The sequence below is a fragment of the Terrapene carolina genome, unplaced genomic scaffold (assembly GCF_002925995.2).
Source record: "Terrapene carolina triunguis isolate 2854851 unplaced genomic scaffold, T_m_triunguis-2.0 Scaffold42, whole genome shotgun sequence".
In the NCBI taxonomy this organism is placed as follows: Eukaryota; Metazoa; Chordata; order Testudines; family Emydidae; genus Terrapene; species Terrapene triunguis.
In genome coordinates this window covers 1,319,525-1,336,724 of record NW_020664393.1, presented here as the reverse complement: position 1 = coordinate 1,336,724, position 17,200 = coordinate 1,319,525, and the positions used below count along the sequence as shown (strand labels likewise).

Below are 17,200 nucleotides of genomic sequence, written 5' to 3'. Positions count from 1 at the left end.
GAGTCAGAGGGTTATCCAACATGCATCTAGCACAAAAGCCATCCTACAGCTGCAGGACCGACTAGCTCACGGTTGGCTAGGAGAAAATACTGCCAGGCACACTTGGCTGCTTATTTTAAAAGGAGCAGTGATGTTAACAGGAGCAGCAGTAGCACGTGCTAGCTGGCTAAAGTGCTGGAGACACACTCTAGTTAGTAGACTATGCCTCTTCTACAGTGTGATAGGCCCTCTTCTGACTGCTTACTAGTATGCTATGCAGAGACCCTTCCCTTCTGCTTACATGGGAGAGAGAGAAAGGCGGCTTCTTCACCCTGCAGTACTCACACATAGCATAGTGTAGGATTTCACCCTATGACTGTATTGTAGTGCTCTTTGCCTGTAGTGTACATCTCTTAAAAACATGTTCCCAAAACATGTCAGTTATATCAGCCTTCATTAGGTGGGATAAAAAGAACAGTGTTTGTATCAGAGCACCATCAACCTATGCCAATCTCTTCATTTTAAGTTCAAGTGAAACAAAAGTTTTGCACCACATGATGAAACATGTCAGGCTGTCTCAATAGGGTGAACGCTGAACTGGCATGGATTTGTGGTGCCCAAGAGAGAAGTGATACACTTAGTGGCAGCTGGTGGACTAGAGAATGTATCCCCCACATACACCCTGCTCTCTGACACACATACAAAAAGAGCAGTCAGACTGAACCAGAAGATGTTCAATGAACAAAGAACTGTTTAGTTCCCTTCAAAGTCTAGTTTCAAGATAAGGAAGGTTAAATTCAGAGTGGCACGGTGCCAATTAATTGCAGGGAGTTCAGGAAAGCTCTGTTAGTAAGGCTGTGTGAAGACAGAGGTAAGGATGTTAAAGGCCTCGCTAAGGACTAGCTCAGGGCAGCCTTTATTCATAATGATCAGGCAAACAGATGGCTAATGGGTTGCAATCCATGCCCAGAAGCAGTGGGGTATATTCTGTGCCCAGAAGCTGGTTCCATTCCATGGCTGGGTGCCCACTGCAATCTGTAGGTTGGAGAGAATCAGAGGGTAAAGACAACATCAAATTAGATGACAAGGCAGAGGGCCTGAGGAAACAGACAGGTCAGGCCAGACAACCCAGTATTGCACTGAATCCTGGAATGGAAGAAGCTGAAGTATGAGAAGCAGCCAAAGCAGGGAGTGTAGCATGAAGGGCAGGGGCAGCACAATGAGAAGCATCATCATCATCATCATACTAAAGCAGCAGGAGAAGCAATAAAAGCTATAACTAAAGCAGTTGTGCCATTGGTATTATGCAAAGGGTAGTGAGAATATTCTAAATTGTTTTCCTTGTGCTAGAGGGAGGTAACCTTGCTTCCTTCCTGAATACCTATGAACAAATGAGGAAGTACCATTGTGTGGGAATATGGGTCTGCACTTTTCACTTTTTCCCCTTACAGTCTGAAGTTGGACATTTTCTATAATGGCTTCCAAACACCTTAGGATATTGGGTCAGCAGTCAAATGTAAGTCCAGTTAAAGGAACACTTAAGGTGTCCAAGAAGTCACAGTTAGCACTTCTAACTAGCAGACTGAGCCCAAATGTCAGATAGTTTGTTATCCACTGGCCAGATCTGTAGTTGGTAGAAATCAGCATGCCTGCATTTAAGTCAATGGAGCTATGCCATTTTCCCATCATTTGAAAGGATCTGGCCCCTAGATTTCACAGTTAAGTGCAGACTCAAGTTATAAACACAATTGTGACTCAACCCAAAATTGTGGGTGCAAAATTAGGTATCATGTTTCTAAAATTTGGCTTTATGAGGATGCACCATTTAAAATGCAGGTGATTGTCCAGAATATCAGGAAGTAAATTGAGCTTGACTGTAACATTTTACCTGACCCCAGGGACCTACAGACTAAAATACTAGTAGAGTAAGAAGGCATCTCATGAAACATATTGAAGTGGACATTGATACGGTGGAGCATAGAGATAAGTAGATGGAAAGGGTTAATGCTACCACTTTTCAACACTCCATAATTTCATAAAGTTGAAGGCCAGAAGGAACCATCTGATCATCAAGTCTGACCTCCATTAAATTTAATCCAGATACCTCTGACTTGAGATAGACTAAAGCATTTCAGTCTTCAGGAGAAACTGTGCTACAGGGACACCCAGGTGCCACTGAGGCCCAAGACTCCTGCTACACATTTGAAACATGCAGGCTGAAGCAACTTTGCAAAGTTGTTCCCAGGTTATTTTAGAATTTGGCTAATAGATGCTACAGCAGAAGCCACAAGGTTAGTTAACTGAGATCACTGTCAGGCCTACTGCACATGGAAAGCAGTAGAGAGAGGAAGATGAAACAGCGGCCAGGACATTAACATAACATGAATGCTCAACTGGTTGAAAAACCCATGCTCAGAGCAGAGTTGTCAATGGTTTGCTGTCAAACTGGAGGGCATATGTAAATATACCTATCTCATAGAATTGGAAGGGACCCTGAAAGGTCATTGAGTTCAGCCCCCTGCCTTCACTAGCAAGACCAAGTACTGATTTTTGCCCCAGATCCCTAAATGGCTCCCTCAAGGATTGAACTCACAACCTCAGGTTTAGCAGGCTAATGCTCAAACCACTGAGCTATCCCTCCTCCCCAGCCAGGCCTGTGTCCAGTATTATTCAACATTTTCATTAGTGACTTGGATAACGGAGGGGACGGTATGCTTATAAAACTCTGTAGATGACATCAAGCTGGAAGGGTTTGCAAACACTTTGGAAGGACAAGATTATAATTCAAAATGACCTGGACAAGTTAGAGAGTTAGTCTGAAATCTTTATTGAAGTGTTGTATGTAAGACACAGAATGTAATTGTCCTGATCTACTTGGCACTGGTGAGACTTCAGCTGGAGTAGTGTGTCCAAGTCTGGGTGCCACACTTTAGGAAAGATGTGGACAAATTGGAGAGAGTCCAGAGAAGAGCAACAAAAGTGATAAGGTTTAGAAAACGTGATTTAATGAGGAAAGGTTAAAAAAGGGGCATGTTTAGTCTTGAGAAAAGAAGAGTGAGGAGGGACCTGATAATAGTCCTCAAATATGTTAAGGGTTGCTGTAAAGGGAACTGTGATCAATTGTTCTCCACATCTATTGAAGGTAGGACAAGTAGTAATGGGTTTAATCTGTAGCAAGGGAGATTTAGGTTAGTTATTGGGAAAAACTTTCTAACTATAAGGATAGCTAAGGTCTGGAATAGGCTTCCAAAGATGGTTATGGAATCTCCATCATTGGAGGTTTTTAAGAATAAGTTGGACAAATGCCTGTTGGGATGGTCTTGGTTTACTTGGTCCTGCCTCAGGGCAGAGGTTGGACTTGATGACTTTGAAGTCCCTTCTAGCCCTACATTTCTATGATTTAATTGATGTGCATAGTTACACCACAATGGACAATGTTTTAAAATCAAGACAAGCTGCAGAGAGTTTCGTAGCACTATGACATAACTTTGGAGACCTATTAAAGATTTAGTTTGCATATGGCTAAATCTTGACCAGATAGGAAGATGAGACCATCTGAGACTGGAGTCTGTGACGGAAGGCTTGTAAACCATCGGAAGAACACTCACTATCCCAGTATGTGTGAATTGTGCAGAAGTCACCAGATTTGAGGCTGACCACAAGTTTACAGTGGCTGAGCAATTTCCTTGTACTTCTGGATATCATGCCCTGTAGTGGACTCATGGCATCAAAAGATACTAGTAAATCTAATAAAATCTGCAAAACAGTCAGGAACAGGGGGAAAGGATGATGGGGCAGAGGCATGCATGATTCCAGAGTAGGAATAAGATTCTCCCCTGCCCCATACCCCAATCGTGTAACTTGTTAGTTAATATGCTTCCCTCACATGAAAGGAACTATAAGGACAGGTTCAGAGTTATTTATTTTTATATATAGTTATTTATATAAATACAGTAGTTCAGCTTTGCAGCATAATTTTTCCTTATGTTTATACTTTTCAAAATAAACTCAAAGATACACTGTGGAGAAAGTGCATGTAATATAAAATTAATAGAACAAATTAGAAATCTATACATGGAGGTATATAATATATTGATCACTCAATACCATTCTCAGATTATTCTCAAGTGTCTTGCAACATCTATTATACATTACTATGGTCTAGCACACTGCACATTATTTTGCAAACGTGATGAGTTATAACAGGCAATGCTCAGTTTTACAAGAATGGGTCTGATTGAACTTCTTTTATGTCAGCCTTCATCTCAGCCTGCACTATCTAGAGGAAACTCCAGACAGCCCTGTACTGAATAAAGGCTGGAATTTTCCAACAAATGCTTCCCTCCACCACAGCCAGACTTCACATCCTGTCCAAATTTGGGGAAGTTCAGACTCAGATCTAAATTTTGCACCTTGGGCCCATCCTAGTTCTTTCCATGTGTGTATAAACAGTGGCATGGTCAGAAAGTAGAGTGCAAAGGAAGGTAGGGCAAAGGTTCCTGCTAAAGGGGCTGAAATCAGTCTACCTTAAAGGGACTGCTCTAAGTAAGGGCATCCACCCCAGCATTCTCTATGGCCCCACTCCTGCCCCTCCCAGAACCCAATCCCTATGCCGGTTTGTGAAGATGGACAGTGCAGGGCTTCTTAAGACAACCCAGCATAAGGCCTGTGCCAGGGGAATTCTCCCCAATCATTTTGCCATCTTTTTTACAGACCTTATAAGTCACTAGAGCAGTGTACAAGGATCAGAGTGGGAAGCAGAACCATTCCTATAGTTTATATGCATTTCATACATAACATGCGTTTGTATATGTTCTTATTAACCAAATCCTAGGTAGCCATTCATTTTCACTTGTAGAGTGTTTCTGGCAGTCTGAATGGGATGATTAAAGACCCTGGTAATAGTTCACCATTAGAATTTGTAGATAAGCTCCAAAGAGAAATAGAAGCTACAAGTTCATTGATGCTAACTTTAAACAATACCCCAAATTGAGACCTCATGTATAGTAACATCATAATTGAACACATTTTCTTCTTCCCCATGATGATGAGCTGAAAGATTTATGTACCTGGAAAGTTTGCAGGAGTATGATCTAAGACAAAACCCTTACATGTTCAGTGTCATGCATGTCAAAATACATTTCACCATATAAGATTATGTATGTACATGTTTGCATTCTATCTGAGCACAAATGTTGGAACTCGTGCCCTTTATTTTAATACAGATTTCAATTATTTATAAACCCTTGAAAATGAACTTGTAAATAAACAGTCCTAGGATTTTAACATTTAGTGCAGACTGACCTTTGTTGCATTCACTGAGCAACATAACTGTAGGTATTGAAAAATGGGCAAGAAATGACTACTGTTTTTGTATATCTTCATCAGCAATCCTCTATTAATGGCTCACATTTTCAGAACGCTGTTTGGTTTCAGACAATTAGGGCTGGTCTACCCACGAGAGTTGTACTGCTTTAATGGTAGCAGCATAGTTATAGCAGTACTACCCCACAACTAATGTGGATCCAGTTATAATATTATGAAGGTGCTTATACAGGTAACGCTTAATTCTGTACTAGAAGCGGAATAAGTGATCCCAGTATATGGAACCTTTACACTAGTAGAACTGCATCCACTGTAATGGGTTTTATTGGTATATTGGTTAAAAAAAAAATCACATCCCTAATCAGTATATTTGTACCAGTATAGAACTTCAGTGCAGATCAGGCCTTAGAATTAGGGCACACATTAAGCTATGATTATCTGTTGAAATAAGAAAACAATTCCTGCAGGTCCTCTTTCTTGTGGATTTTATCCCCAATGGCTAGAGTCACCAGCAATGACTGGACAGCTACAGTTTTCCAGCATATTTGGATATTATTGTAACTCGATTCTTAACTTTCCATATTGATCCAATGCACTGACTGTGGGGCATATACCATGTCTTGTGGGTTCTGGGTAACAGAATCCAGAAGGCAAGATGTCTAGTTCATAGACAGCTCTTATTGGTGCACCCTAAGGACAGAGACAAACAAAGAACAAATATTACATCTTATACTGTTGGAAGAGTAAGTTATCCTGGCTCCATTCAAGCTAACTTCCAATTACCATTTAGCATCAGGTATTGCCTTCCCATAGATTAAATCCAGTTCCGCAATAAGAAGTCCACTCACCCTCTGGCTTTGAAAGTTGGTCAGAAACAGAGCCAAGTGAAAGGATTAATCGACTCATATGCAGCCAAAAAGCAACCTAGAGGGATCATTTAGTTATTCCTCTTTCCCCAGCTGTTGTGTGGGACCCCAAGCATCCACTTCTTCCTTTCTGTTATGGAGGAAGACTTAGGATAAAATTATACCTCAGTAAGGAATTGGGAAGAGCTCATATGCTCTGTCACTAGGTGCTTAGTAGAGCTTGGCAGGAAACATTTTCCCCATCCCATGACAATTTTCCAATCACGAATTGAAACAAAAAGTTTCTCTCAAATGTTCATGGATTGATAATCTGAAAAAAATAATTTAGATCAGGTCAACTGTAACATGTTGTTTTCATAACTTTAAAATGAAACATTCATATCTTTTACTATACATTAATTTTAAATTTAAAGTTTTTTTTTTAAACAAAAATGTTTTCCTAAAAAAAAAAACCCTCAAACAGGGTATGGCAAAAATTTTCAACAAGGGAACAGTTTTGGTTTTGACAACCAGCACTTTCCAACAAAGAAATGTTTAATCAAAAATTCCTGTTCAGCTTTAATGCATGCCATTATATCTGGTCAAAAGTTTTTCAAAAGACTAGTTTTATTTCAAAAAGCAACCTAAAATATATGGAAAATTTCATTCAAAACTGCAGTTTTTCAAATAAACTAAATGTTTGTAATGAAAAAACAAAAATATTCCTTTTTTCCCCCATTGGATTTTTTCTTCCAGTTTAGAAAAGGAGCTTGGGTTTAAACAGCAGCCCCACATTCTGATCCAGGGTTGGAGGTAGAGTAGATTTCATCTGCCCAAGCACTCTGCACTCCACCCACATGGAGCCTGGACAGTTGCACTTCATGCCAGTGGAGTGAATTCCTCCCTTGGAGAAGAAGCAAACCAATTAATAGTTTTTAAATGTGGGCTAGTGATGTCACCGGCTAGATACAGTTTATTACAACAGTTATCTGGCCCCACTGAAGTCAGTGGGAGTTTTGCCACCGACTTCAATGAGGCAGGATTTACTCAAAGTCTCTTCTGCTTAGGTGTAACCTCTTTGGAATATTTGAAAGCCACACTCAGACTTTTTTTTTTTTTTTCAGAATAATTTGCAAAGTTCACAACAGCAGGTATTTTAATATTTGCTTTGAAATTAGATTTTGAATCATAATTCTGGAATGGACTCTTCTGCCTAGAGTATAAATAAAAGCATGTTTGTTGTCTGGATAGATGGAAATGTAGAGTGTCAATTACAAATCTGATTTTGCACTTGATATCAATCCTTTTGCTACAGGCACTAATACGAAATTAAGTGGTAGAAAATGCTTACCACCCCATCTTCTACCATGCTTAATAATTTTATAGCAGCACATAGATGAGAATGCATGGCAATGATTAAGCTAAAATAAATTCCAAGTAAATTCCATTTCGGACATCTTGCCAAAGAAAGGATCCACTCGATCCAGTCAACTACCTTTTCAGCATCAAGAGGCTATATTAGATGTAATTTATCTGATGATTGCATCAAACGGCTCACTCCTAATACTCTATGGACATTACCCCTGTGCCCGGGACCTGACTCAACCCTACTGAATTCAGTAAGAGTCTTTTCACTGAGTTCACTAATCTTTGGATCAGGCCCCTAGTGCTTAGGTATAAGATATGGGGTTGCTGATCCAAGTCTTACTGGCAGGATTTTAAAGTCAGTATATGATAGTGACATTGGTTTGTTGCTGACAAAACAACCTTCAGGCTTCTCTTCTTTAGGATATAATACAATGTTTACCTCAAACTCTGAGGTGAAGGATTTTTTTTTCCCTTTTGCCAATCTACAGTTTGTCAGTACAGGAGCTAATTTCTGGCTATAGGTTTAAAACATTCTTCAGGAAAACCACTGGGCCCTGCTGTTTTGTTTTACCTTCAGGAAAAAGTTATAGTAAATTATTTATTGTGCTGTCATATCTTCCTTTATCTTCATTGTTTTTCCTGTCTGACAATAAGCAGATCCCTACTAGTGACAGGGAAACCAGAAGGGGTCAAAGTAGAAACCATTTTAGATTTTGATACAAAAAATACTTTAAAAATATAATCTGTGTTAATTACTGTCGATCTGGATTTTTAATCCACTAATTGTCCCTTCTAACTTTATTCTTTTAAGCATTCATTCCAGCAATGCATCAGATTTATTGTTTACTTAACAGTAGAAACATTTTAGATAACTTTTGTATTGTTTTGTTGATCTCAGTTAAACTTATTTCATCCTGATTATTCTCATTTTTATATAGTTTATGCTGTAGTAGCAAAGCTCCTAACTATAATCTTAGCTGTTCTTAAAGTGTTTTTTTTTAAAGCAAGACAAGACAATTGATATTCATTTGCCTTTTGATACAGGTTTCATTGTGTCCCATGGATTAACATCAGTATTAGGGAGTTCATTTGTTAGTAAGAAAGTATCAGATTCATTTAAACTTCTGCATCTCTCAGGTTTACAATCTCAGAATCATGTTTGACTCCTTCCTCTCATTCTTGCCTCATATCCAGGCCATCGCTAAACCTTTTCACTTCTTTTCTACAACATTAAAAAACAAAACAAAAAACCAAGCCCCTCCTCACCCCCCCATGAAGCCTTCTTTTGTCCTGGAAGCAAAAACCCTTGTCCATGCCCTTATTATTTGCCATCTCAACTATTTAACTTCAGGTCTTTCCAAAACCCTTAATCAAAATCCTTCCCCAAACCCTTTTCCTGCTAATCCAGAGTGTCACAGCCAAAGTTATCTTCCTTGGTAGTCAAACAATATCAAATGCTCTTTGAATAGCTCTATTAGCTCTATTGGCTCCCCGTCACTATCATTTTTAAAATTCTTGGTCACACCTTTGAGGCCCAGTACAATTTACCTATGGCCTACATACATCATGTTCCACTCACCCTCTTGGTCTGCCAGTGTTGCTAGCATCAACACCTCCTTTGTTTCCTTCTCCCACACTCCTTTCTCCAAACCTTCTGCAGTGTTGATCCCTAAGCAAAGATCTACCTCCAAAGCTGAGTTTGCTAGGTCACCAATCTTCTCCTCCTCTACATAATTCCTAAAGGAGTGTGAAATCCTGGCCCCATCAATGCTAGTGGCTAAATTCTCATTGACTTCAAGGGGACGAGGATTTCACCATCACTTCTGTGTGGTCTACACTCAACACAACTGAAATATAATTAGTTCAGAAATGTATATATAGATATTTAAGGTAACCATTTTCTGTCTCTCCCAGTGCATCTTGCCTTTCTCTCTATTCTAGACTGTACTGTGAAATGCCCAGCACATTTATTAAATGTTATTATTAAATTAGGGTCTAGGGGGTTTAATCGTGGACCAGAGCCCCATTGTGCTGTATAAACACATAAATGATTCCTTCCTGAACAATCTTATAATCTGTGTATAAAATCAGAGGCATCTGGTGGACAGAACAAACAGACCCAGGGAGCACAAGGAAACCGTAAGGTCATACTTGCCAGGGTAATAAGCAGGGGGGTCTCAGAAAAGCAACTGCCAAACCATTGTCAGGATGTTGTAGGCATCATGGCAGAGGAGAATTTAAAGTAGAATGAAGAAGGTGGCTTTGCACATGTTTATGAGGTACTCCATAATGGGCAGCATGGGACAAAGGATGAAGATGCTTGTTTGAAAGTTTGCCACATACTGTAGGCAATAAAGTTTGGCATTGTTGTCGACGTATCAATTAAATGTTTTAGAGATGATAGGTAGGATGGGGATAGACTCCGAAAATGCCTTGAAAATGAAGACAAGGAATTTGTTTGATGCAGTGGCAAAAAGGAGACGATGGAGGGACACAAAGAGAGGGGTGACACGGCTCAAGTGGTGAGCTAGTAAAAAGGATCCTTGCAGCAACTTTTTGGATGGATTCAGTGGGACAAGATGGGATTTGTAAGAGCCAGAGAGGAGGAGGTTGCAGTAGTTGAGACACGGGATGAGAGTTTTAGATGTGTGGATGGAGAGGAAAGATAGATCTTAGTTGTAATGTAGGAAGCAACAGCAGCAAGGTATAGACACAGACTGGATCTTATTGTTAAATAAATACAAACAAAATAAAAAAATGTATTGATCTGATGTTTTGTGAATTCACAAAACAAAAAGTATAGTCACTGATGCATGGTCAGAAAGTGTTATCTATCCAATGAAACAGTGAGATTTCTGCAAAATTGTATCTAGGAAGGCCCTGATCCTGAAAAGTCTTAAGCAAATGCATAATTCTACACATGTGAATAGTCCTATCAAGACTTAAGAGTACAAATTTTATCTCTGTCTGAAGAGAAAGTGCATCCTCATACATTTCTGCTTGTTTTTCCTGTGTCAGTCAATCCCAAATCTGTTGTAAATTTAGTTCTGAGAAGCAGGAGTAAGAGAGTAGTAGACTAAAGTGGCCTGTTCTGTTGTCTCATGTTATTCCACTAAGTAAACTTCTATTAAAACAGCATCTGTCTCAAGTGGAAAAATACTGGCAAATGGTTTGGGTTTGTTTATTTAAACAAATTCTGTGCTATTTGTTTTTATGTATTATGTATAACATAATAGCCGTAAGACCAAAAAACAAAAGTTGCCCATTTGCACAAGACCCAGGATGCTATACAAGGCTATTGCCATTAAGACAAGCCCACTGTAGTTGTCAGAGATGTCACTTTTTAAGGTATCATCATAGTAGCAAAGCTAGTTAGTGGAGTGGGAGGCATTGCAGATATACACTAAATCCAGCTTGTGCAGAAAGCTTATGTATCTGCTGAGCAAGTTTAAGCACCTGCTTTGGAGGACAAACTCCTATTCTTCAACTCATGTCACAGTTAATTCTATGCAGAATTAAACCAATATTGGCATTGCCTTTATGACTTTTAAAAGCAAGAGTATATACCCTTTGTTTATACATTGAGTCAAAGACCATAAAGACCTCTAACTAATCATTTTGGTATTTAGTTTTCTTTTTTAAATAAGTTTGCCTAAATGTAATATTCAATTATCCATTGGTAGTCTCCAAAAGTCTCTACTATAATGCAGACTAACAGTTTTATTTATGAGAGTCCTTTGGAGACTCCAACAAATGCACACAATCAAGATTATTCAAGACATAATAATACAAGATACTGTACTAGTACAGCAACTTGAATAGATAAACTTGATATCATGCAGAAAAGAAAATGGATTGGACACTACTGTTATATACCACACCACTTCAGACATGTTATCTTAATCCCTCTGAATAGAAAGTCAGATCTTCTCAAGAAGCATCCCATTGCTAGCAACAAGATGCATCATGACCACAGGTACCAGTGAGCTAACATTATCCGTTTTTGCAATGTGAAGCATAGTGTGTCACCTCAAATATCTTAAAGGGTCTCTGGGTTATTAAATAGTTTAAGTGTGGCAACTTTCCTTAATTTACCTATTCAATAATAGCTGGATCTTATAAGCTTTAAACAAGATTGTTTTGTATTATGTTAAATTGGTGTCTGTTTGTATTACTAAAGTTCATCTTGTGTTACTTTAATTATAAAGTCTGTTCTTTCATCTTTGAAAATTCACTTGGGTTTGAGCATAAGATGTCTCAGCTCTACAGAATCATTATATGGTTTTATGTAATTAAAATGCATTTGAACATTTAAAAAAAAGATTCACAACTAAAAATAAAAAGGTAGATTTTTGTTTAAGGTGCTTCCCCCCTCCCCCCCAAAAAAGTTAATAAAATGTATCAAGCAGTCACTACATAGTATAGCCCAACCACTGTCGATATCTGTGGCCCTGCTTCAAGAAAACGTCCCTATCCAGCAAAGCTCTTAAGAACATGCCTAAGTCCCAGTGACTTCAATGGAACTTAAGTACATGCTTAAAAATATGTATGGGCTTAGTGTTTTCCTGTATGTGAGTCTTTCTGCTATAACCATTTTATTTGATTTTAAAATAAGCACTATTTTGCATAGTTACAAACCCTTGATTCAGGGCCAAATCCTGCAGTCTTTACTGAGGCAAAACTCCCAATGCCTGAGAAAGAAAGCTAGGATTTGGTACTAGCACAGTATTTACACAGACCAAAATGACTTCATTAGTCATCCATTGCCAGCTACTTTGTTAGGTAAACAGTATGGATGAGTAACAAAATTCCAAGTAAACATTATCTGGGTTGCAATATTGCAGGGGCAGTTTATTTGGTTAAAAAACTGTTGTTTTTTTAAATACGCAAGAGTGTTTCTATTAATCTTGACTTTTGTGAAAGCTTGTCTTTACATAATTTACATTTTGGACCAAAGTTGATATAACAGTATTTCCCTTGATGTATGTTTTCATGTTATTTAGACACTAGACTCTATTGTGTGGTAAACTCATGCATTTCTAAGAGAGATTGTTCTCTCTAAAAAAACAGGGAATCCAGTGGCACCTTAAAGACTAACAGATTTATTTGGGCATAAGCTTTCATGAGTAAAAAACCACTTCTTCAGATGCATCTGAAGAAGTGGACCCATGAAAGCTTATGCCCAAATAAATCTGTTAGTCTTTAAGGTGCCACCAGACTCCTTGTTGTTTTTGTGGATACAAACTAATGCGGCTACCCAGATTGTTGTCTCTAGAGAGTCATGATTAAAACAAAGGAAAACAAAATTCATGAATTAAACCAGGAATAAACACTAAGCCAGTACACACAAGCCACTAAAACATTAAGTTACATATGACAGTCCTTCCTTGTTCTGTTGCACTGAATTTAGATAATGTGGTTCTCCAGCCATGCTATGCATAATTTTATATACCATCTGTTTTACATGTCATATTCCATATGTAGAATGCATAACCTGAATACAATATTTTGATGGATTTGAGCTACTATGGATGTTTTTGTTCTTAAATTGATGGGTTATGAGTTAAGAACTATATTCTTCTATTTCTAAGAATTTGCTCTACAGATTAAGATATGACACCATACAATTGATTTTAAAATATAAACATGACAAGAAGTCAGAAAAAAGTCAAGGGTCTGTTTGCTGGAATCCTGGTAAGAACAGTCTAATTATATAAGCCCAGTAATCTGTCAGTATCATTTGTATGATAAACACACTGGAAGATTACAAGACTTTATAAATATGTTTCAAATTAACATACTTTATAGTACATTTTCAGAAGCCTAAATGAAAAATTTAGACAAGAATAATATCTGGATCAAGCAACACTTTTTCCTCAGCAGATCATACTGACAAGAAGGTTAAAAGTGATTAAAGGAGGTTCAAATGTAGATTCTTCATTTGCTAATTTCCTTTCCCACTCCTTACAATCTCTGATCTAGGAACCCCTGTCCCCCCATCCCCACTCCCCAAATCACACACACTTCATTTATAGATAAACCTAAAATGCCAACAATGAGTATACACTTTCTAATTTCAGAATACACAAATATTTCAAGTATCACTTGGATTTCTTAATGTATATGTGAGAAGTCATTGGGACAAAATCTAAAAAGGTGTACAACAATGCATAGTGATGGCTTACAGGGCTTATGCTAAGATTTGTGCAAATAAATGTCCTTGTTTTCAGAGTTGCGGAATATCCACAACTCCAGATGAAATCAACAGGAACTGCAGTTGCTTGGCAGCTTTGGGGGAAAAAAATCAGGCTGAAGTTTTTAATATGGAAAAATATTCATTATCTAAATGAAAAGTAAAATAGTAAAAATAGCTTATTATGATGCCTGTCAGTAACTACTAGATAAGACAAGAAAAACCTCAACAAAATTCTGTCTAACTGAGCCCCAAATTTATAGTACCTGATTTAAAACAATTTAAATTCAGGATGTTTCAGTAAAGTTAGGGGTAGAAACTGCAGTGTGACATTTAAGTCTGACCCTCCTCCCCATAATATGAAGGTTGCAAGCGAAAAGAGAAAAAGTGATAAAAAGAAAAGCATTTATCTTCTTTAAAGCCTTGTTTTCCCCCCACTCTCAGCTCTAATAGGAACATCTGTCCATAAATAAATATTATGGACACATTCAATTTAACAGTAATTCTGCTGGAAGCATAGAAAAAAACTGACAGCTAGGTCCAGTACCTTGAATTGTATGTACAGCATATATTAACTTGACTTTTTTATTATTATTATTCTTTGCTATGAAGCATCCTATTTCTAACAATTAAATATCTGTAAGCATATTGGATTACTGGCATGACCCTGATAGTAGTTAGATATTTGTATAAGGATATTAAGTGTTTTGGAGTTTTTTTAACACTTTGTAGAAAAGTTAGTAAGGTCACTATTTATAGAGCTTGCGCAAATTATTCTTTTGGATGAGAATTGACAAATATATCTATAAAGTACAAATAACATTCTATCCTTTTAGAGTAGATGGAGAGGATTAAAAAGTGGTCAGAATATGCAAATGAGAGGTTTTTTTCTTAAAGGTTTATTAAAGATTTGGGGTCCCATTACTATATTGAACTGCTTCTAACCCTGATACTCCATTATGCAGACAACATTCTATGAACTAAAACTTCCATCTACTATTTTTTGCATAAAATATGCTTTGTAATCTATATGATGTTCATTTTAATTATTAAGATGCATTTTTCTTTGTGTGTATGTTGTGCAGGAGTTCTTAAAATGGAAGAAGAAATAAAAAATATACAACATGTACTATGTTTTCCCAAGGGGAAGGGGGAACTGTTCCTGAATTAAATATTATGCAACACCTTTCCTTATGGATATTACATTTCTCTTGCTAATCTCCTGTTCCCACTGCTTACTCTTAGGGTCTGATCCATAGGCTATTGAAGTCAATGGGAGCCTTTGCACTGAGCTCAGTGGGCTTTGGATCAGGCCCCTCTCTGGTTAACAACTTTATAGTAGGGGAGGGGCAGGAGAAAGTAAAGCACCAGGAAAAAAAACCCCACACCATTCTGACCCCCTGGATATTTTGTGGAAGTCTGTGTATAAAGTGACTCAGTCTTCCTTTTGTTAGCAAACATTTGAAGAGAAGACAATCATTTAGATTTTTCTTCGCTCAGTCCAAATGGAAATCTACAAGATAATTCTGACACAATGCAGCTAAAAATCTCTTTGGTAACAGCTATTCTTATCTTCTTAGAATGAACTTCTTTCACTAATCTCTGCTACTGTACCTCTTTCAGCCTGCTCTTTCTTATCCTTTTCCTTTGAACAGTATTCAATATGAGCCCTACCCTTCTTTCACTGAAGTCAATGCGAGTTTTGCCATTGACTTCAATGGGAGCAGGATCAGACCCAGCATTTCAAATAAAGGGAGACAAGATATGCTCGTCATAGTGTGCTTCTAAAACCAGGAAAAATGTTGAAATCGTGTAGCAAAAATTCATTTAAAAGTCTCCAGCAATCACCAGCTTTATCTGTTTCCCACTGCTTTGCCTGATTTGTGGGAAAGAACAAACAGCCCCCTTGCTCTAGAGAGTCTGACATCTGACAGCCAGAGGTATCAGCCATCTGAGAGGAATCACCAGGCACAAATCTCTAGTTCAATGCAGCCATGCACTAATTTTATATCAACCATTTTGCAAATATTAAACCTCCCCTACGGGAACAATATTTTTGCAGCCAGAACCCGCTATGAAGCACATGATGAAGAGAGATGGGCTGGCAGGAAGAAGGGATAGTAGTTGATGAACTCCATAGGCGGCTTCCTTGAGTAAGAGCTGAATTGCCCGTGGTGGGAGTGGGGAAGACCCAAGCTGGGACTCAGGCGACAGGAGGCGCGATGCCACCTACCCCATTAGCGGAGCCTCTCCCACCGCAGGTTACAGCGGCTGGCGGGAGAACAGACCCTCTCACTCCCCTTCTACAGCCCTGAATCGCATCATCACTAAATAGGGGTCACTAACAGTAACGTATAAACGACAAGCCTCTGGCAGCCAGATATGGGCTAATTCCTAGCAGCAACTCCAGGGTGCCCTCGGCAATACAGAACCCCGTGCCCAGCTCCAGCCTTACCCCAGCACAGAACCAACCCTTCAGCAATGCACGGAACCAACCCCACCCCCAACTGTACCCTGATGCATAGGACCATCCCCACAACTGTACCAGAGCAAGGCACAGAGTCTTCAGCAACGCAGTCTCCCTACACCTGTACCAAAGCAATGCACAGAACCAACCCCCCAAAAAACTGCACCCCGGCCAACTCCCACAATGCCCCCACTGTACCCAGAACAAGCCAGGGAAGCCCCTCAGCAACGAACAGAGTAGCCCCCACACTGCACTCACTGTGGTGTGGCAGGTAGCACGCGCACAGAAACCCCAAAGTGTCCCCAAAGAAATGCACAATCCTCACAGCAGGAGCCCCAGCAATGCACAGAAAAACCCTCCTACTGTACCCGGAGCGATATCAGAGAGATCCAGCCCAGCAGCTGAAAAGTCCTTCTCTAAAGCTTCACCTTAGCATCACATCAGCCGCTTCCTCTCCCCCTCCGCCTCGCCGCGCGTGCGGTAAGACCGGGCACTGCTATCGCTAGCCCAGCAGATGATGGCACGGGCAGACTTCCTGATCGTCACCACCACTTACCGGGCATCCTGAAAAGCAGGAGGGGTGAGGCGGGGGCAGCGGGTCGGGTTTCGCCGTTCGGCAGCCAGGGCACACAGGGCGGCTCAGCCCCGCGCACGAGACCCTCGAGTGAGTGGATCTGCTGCGTGTGGGAGAGAGACTCACACGCACTGCTGGAGACCGGGAGAAGTCGCGGAGTTCAGGACGCGTTTTCTGCACATCCCAGAGAGGCTGGGGCCAGGTGCAGCAGGGCGCGCTCCCGCGGCGCGGGCACAGCAGCAGCAGCAGCCCCAGTCCCTGCACTGCCAGTCCCCTGTGCCCGGGAGCGGCAGCAGCAGATGCACCCCCGCCCCCTCCAGTCTCTCACACACAAACTCTCTCGCGCTCCCCAGCTGCGAGCTAGGAGTCGCTTCCCACAGAAGAGCCCCACTCCCCTGCCTTCCCCCGGCTGCTGCGGGAGGCCGGACTAGCAGAGGAGGTCCAGCCTC

At 39.8% G+C, this 17,200-nt stretch overlaps 1 protein-coding gene across 1 annotated transcript in view; it reads right to left on the bottom strand.

Moving 5' to 3' along the window:
- The window catches only part of HS3ST5 (heparan sulfate-glucosamine 3-sulfotransferase 5), a 264,126-nt gene extending 247,224 nt beyond the window's left edge, over positions 1-16,902 (bottom strand). The window contains exon 1 of the mRNA XM_026652839.2: positions 16,734-16,902. The gene's annotated coding sequence lies outside the window, so the exon portion shown is untranslated. The remainder of the gene's footprint in view (positions 1-16,733) is intronic.
- Positions 16,903-17,200: the final 298 nt, after the last annotated feature.